This window comes from Mustela erminea, chromosome X (genome assembly GCF_009829155.1).
Source record: "Mustela erminea isolate mMusErm1 chromosome X, mMusErm1.Pri, whole genome shotgun sequence".
NCBI lineage: Eukaryota > Metazoa > Chordata > Mammalia > Carnivora > Mustelidae > Mustela > Mustela erminea.
This window is the reverse complement of record NC_045635.1, coordinates 59406642-59411840: the sequence shown is the minus strand read 5'-3', so window position 1 is coordinate 59411840 and position 5199 is coordinate 59406642. Positions and strand designations below refer to the sequence as shown.

Sequence of the window (5199 nt, the reverse complement as noted above, 5' to 3'; positions counted from 1 at the left end):
TAACTTCACTTCCCCCAGATAGCTTTGCAGATCCTAACAATCGATGATTACATTTAGCTCAAGGCAGCTCAACAATGACATTAATTCACTTGCCATCTACCTAAAACCACACATCCAGATTGAGTCTGAATTGCTTCCACTTCCCTGAACAAATCAACCCTTATGATCGTCCTGTAGTTTCAAGTCCATTGTTCCGATATTTTGTAACATTGGTATTAATTTATATCTCCTTGTTGAAAGGATTTGAGTTACCTTGTCACATCAGCAAGAAATTTTTATAAGCCCATGGAGGCAACAAGTTGGATCTCTCAGAGCTTTTTTATTTCAAAAAGTCATCCTTGATCTAAGAAAACAGGTCAGTGAATTTCTTCAAAACGTTTCTACTGCCTTGTCATTTGACTACATTAAAAAAAAAAACCCTAAGCCTTCAAGTTCTGCTTCAATTTCTTCAGCACAGTTCATAAACTGTTAATTATGGATAGGAGTGCAGAGAAAATTCATGCTGATAATTTCTTCCATCACATCTGATGATTAATAGTCACATGCAATGAAAAAGACCAAGTTCAATCCACAGACTCTCTCTGGAAATTGGGTACCAACCTCTTCTCTCAGATTGGGTTAACTGGGTAAACGTTTTCTACCCGTTCTCATTACAGGTGCCCCATCTGTGGCAAATAAACTCAGCTTTTCAGCTTTTAGAACAGACTTCTCAGATTCCACTGGCAGATGTTTAGGCCTTGCTGATTAGCAGGTGCTAGCTAATTAAGTAAAACTCTTTTTGTTATTCAATGTTAGGTCATGTTCCCTGTGAGGCAGGCTATTGGGCTTATCCCTACTTGTGGTCTAAGTTTCCTTATCCCAAGAGAGAGAGAGGAGTCAGAGGATATTATGATACATTTTGCTGCTGTGAGAGGCTGGATGGTGAGGCTCACAGTGCTTCAATCAGGAAAAATCCCAGCTGAAGTCTCAAGAACCCGCTCCAGGTACCTTCTGGGCATAGCACCTGGAAGGTTTCGTCTGAAGGACTCGCTAATGGGACAAACACACCGTCTTTGGCCAATCAAGTAAACATTTCCTAGCACATCCCTTTGTGCAAGGCACGGTGGGGGGCACGGCAATCGGCAGGAGATCTTCGCCCCCAGGGAACTTGAAGCCCAGTTAGGCAGACACAAAAAGCCACTGGAGCATAAAACAAGAGTATTAGGTGCTAGAATATGTGAAGGTCTATAACTATCTGGAGAGAGAACGGTCTCTTCAGGCTGGAGGCCTGACCTGGGCATGGAAGAGGGTGCTTTTGTGTATTCTCGTTCACCCTGATTTCTGGCTATTTTTTCCCTCCCTTTCAGGGGCAGCAAATCTAAATTCAGAATCGTCTGAAATAAATCAGCCCCGTTTTCCACCCGAACCCCAAACTTTGCCTGCATGCTAACATCGCTAATGACGTATTCGGTTTTTGTTACCGTGCAGCGAATTGCCACCAGTTAGTTTCGCGGCTTCCAGCCGCACGCATTTCGCAGCCCTCGTGCCGGCTTTGGCAGAGGAAGCGGGAGTCACGCTTTGGCCGCCGCCGCCGCCACCCGCCGCGCTGCTGCCGCTGGAAAATGGCTCCAAGGGTTAAACGAAGCTGGAGAAACACACGTGGATGGATGCCGCACCGCAGGGTTCTCCGGCTGTTCGGGAATAACATTCCAGAGAGGGACTGAGCCCTCCGGGGATTAGAGAACACGTCATCACGAAGAAAAGTAGTCTTAAAACCTTCCAGAAATCTTTGAACCTGAATAAAAGTAAACGAGCCCCTGACTTCATGATAGGACCATAAGCATCCCTAAGCCAGTGTTTGGAAACCACGATTCCTTGTTTGGTAGCTGCTAAGGGAGGGATATGACCGGCTGTGCTATCAACAGTGGGGATGAAAAAGATGGAAAAAATAGATCAAAGAGTCAAAGCTTAATGGGCACATGAAAAAAGGCTACTTTCTACAGAACAAAAGCAAAAAGACAAGGGGAGCACACCCTCTGGGGGCTCTGCCAGATGAGGATACCTTTTCCTCTTCTCAGCACCTAGAGTCTTGAAAGATGTGAGAGCTCAGAGGCCAATGAGGTCCACTTCCCTTAGCAATCATGACTATAGTCCTACCCTGTGGCCTCTGGACCCACGAAAGCTGAAGAGAGGTGTATCAAAATGGAGAAGGCGAGAGTCGCGGCTTTGGTTCCTTCCTCCAATCCAAGTCCAGCACGGAAGGATGTTTTTTGCTATTGGTGGTGGGTTTTTTTTTTTTAAGATTTTATTTATTTATTTGACAGGTCACAAGTAGGCAGAGAGGCAGGCAGAGAGAGAGGGGGAAGCAGGCTCCCCACCAAGCAGAGAGCCCGATTCGGGGCTCGATTACAGGACCCTGGGATCATGACCTGAACCGAAGGCAGAGGTTTTAACCCACTGAGCCACCCAGGTGCCCCACGCAAGGATGTTTGAAAAGATTTTCAGTCTTCAGCCCAGCACTGTGTGCCAAGAGCAAGATAATTCATAAAGGAGCTCGGAATCCCAGAATGGAGACTTGCAATGTCACCTCAATGAACACGTGTCTGTAGTTAGTGGACATACACCTCAGTACTGCATTTGGTATTCTGGATCCTTCCAATGGAAGTTCCAGCACTGCCTTCTAAAGTGTTTGGGGGAGGGACAGCGGGAAGCTTTCTCTGAAAATGGAAGTCAGGTAGACCAGGGCCCTACAGTCATTGCCCCCAGGGATCTTTGGGAATCAGTCTGTGAATGGCTTGTTGACACCATAGTCATCACATTGCAGAGTCCAAGAACAAGACATGATGATGTCCCCCCACGCTCACCATTGCTGACTCCAGGGCAGAATAATCAAATCCAAAGGAACTTCAGTGGACTCACGGCCACAGATGTCCTTGTGTCTAAAATTATGAGCTATCGGGGTGCCTGGGGGGCTCAGTCGGTTAAGCATCTGCCTTCAGCTCAGGTCATGACCCCAGGGTCCTGGTTTCGAGCCCCATGTCAGCAGGGGGAGGGGGTCCCTACTCAGTGGGAAGTCGGCTTCTGCTTCTCCCTCTGTTGCTTCCCCCACCAGTGCGCTCTCCCTCTCTCTCTCAAATAAATTTTTTTTAAAAAATCCTTAAAAAATAAAATCAAATTATGTGCTATCATTTGAATTTTGATCCTGACTCTGCTCCTGGGGTTGCAAGAGTTTATGACTCAATGAAAAGTAGTGGTCTTATGGTTGTGACAAGCCTTATAAAGATGATACTGGGAACCAGTCACATGCTTGGAAGCAGAAGGAAATCTAGTAAATGTGCCAGATGGTTCTTTTCTTGTTCTGGATAGTTCTGATGACTGTTATCTTTTAAGCTGGAGCTTTTGCTCCCATGGTAAAAACATGTCACACTAGAACTGGGCTCTCAAACGGTAGGTTTCACTTTGATGAACAATCAGATGTGGATAGACAATTCCTGATCTAATTAAACATTCAACCAGGGACTCTAAAAACAGAGCTTTGTGTTGTTATTCAGGGCCTTCGTTGCCTAAATTGCTATTCACCCGGTCAAACTTACCAGTTGAATATCATGATTTCATGCAGGTGCTTTCTTTGTAATACCTGTCTCATTTTATTATGTTTCTGTACACCAGAAGAGACTTAATTCAAAACCTGCCTTTGCAGAATAAAATGAAGGATTAGTGACAAGAGCAGCATTCATGAAAATGAGGAGAACTCTGCATCCTGCACTTTGAGTTCAAGAAAAAAAAATGAAATACAGTTTGCAAACTTGCATTGCTATTAAAACCTTCTGCAGGGGCGCCTGGGTGGCTCAGTGGGTTAAGCTGCTGCCTTTGGCTCAGGTCATGATCTCAGGGTCCTGTGATTGAGCCCCGCATTGGGCTCTCCGCTGAGCAGGGAGTCTGCTTCCTCCTCTCTCTCTCTGCCTGCCTCTCTGCCTGCTTGTGATCTCTGTCTGTCAAATAAATAAATAAAATATTAAAAAAAAAATAAAAAACCTTCTGCAGCTACAACTCTCAGAGTTTTTGATGAAAAGAGTAATCAATTTGTTTAGGGGTGGGGAAGGGTTAGCGATGTGTCCTGAGTTTGCTTTTGGTTCTTTAAAATGGAAAGTCTTGGGGCACCTGGGTGGCTCAGTGGGTTAAGCCTCTGCCTTCGGCTCAGGTCATGACCCTAGGGTCCTGGGATCAGGCCCTGAGCCGGGCTCTCTGCTCAGCAGGGAGCCTGCTTTCCTCTCTCTCTCTGCCTGCTTCTCTGCCTACTTGTGATCTCTGTCAAATAAATAAATGAAATCTTTAAAAAATTTTAAAAAATAAAATGGAAAGTCTTGAGGTTTTAGAAGTGTGAATTATCTTCCATCATGGACCAAAAAAAAAAAAAAAATCACCACGGGAATTAGCAGATTCTCCTTAATCCACCACCCCCCACCATCCTGCACTGCTGTCTACTGTGATTTCTATGCATTGAGAGCACATTGCACGTGTATTCAACCCACAGTAAAGCTGAATGAAAGTTTGGGGTTAAAAATTGTTTTCTCCTTAAACGGCCTATTTTCAAAAGGTAGTATGAAAGAGACATATTCATGTGATAAAATGCAGAATTCACTGAAAATGATTTGTTAATCTCATAGTTTAGAAAGATTTAGAATTGTGAATTAACAACACTCTTTTCTCAATTATTTTTTAGATTGTGTTAATTATCTGGTTGTGAAAAGTTGTATTTTTCCACTGCCTTCATTTTCATCTAGTCGTTTGTATATTTTTTAATGACCTTACATTTAAAAAAATCTTAAAGAAATGTATGCCACCAATTTAGAAATTGTTGCCTTTCCTGCCATTAAACTCTGATACAAAGTGGCATAACATATAAAGACCCATGGAACTGGAACTATTATTAAAGAAATAATACACGATGTTAGATTTCCTATGATAGCAATTTTTCGTGTTACTTTCCTTTGCCAAATATTTTCTTTTTTTTTTTAAAGATTTTATTTATTTATTTGACAGACAGAGATCACAAGCAGGCAGAGAGGCAGGCAGAGAGAGAGAGAGAGAGAGAGGGAAGCAGGCTCCCTGCTGAGCAGAGAGCCCGATGTGGGACTCGATCCCAAGAGCCTGAGATCATGACCTGAGCCAAAGGCAGCGGCTTAACCCACTGAGCCACCCAGGCGCCCCCAAATATTT

The 5199-nt window shown here is 44.0% G+C and overlaps 1 pseudogene; it reads left to right on the top strand.

Annotated features, from left to right (window-relative positions):
* The first annotated feature begins 1684 nt into the window (after positions 1–1684).
* LOC116582274 lies at positions 1685–3546 on the top strand (annotated as a pseudogene).
* The last annotated feature ends 1653 nt before the right edge of the window (positions 3547–5199 follow it).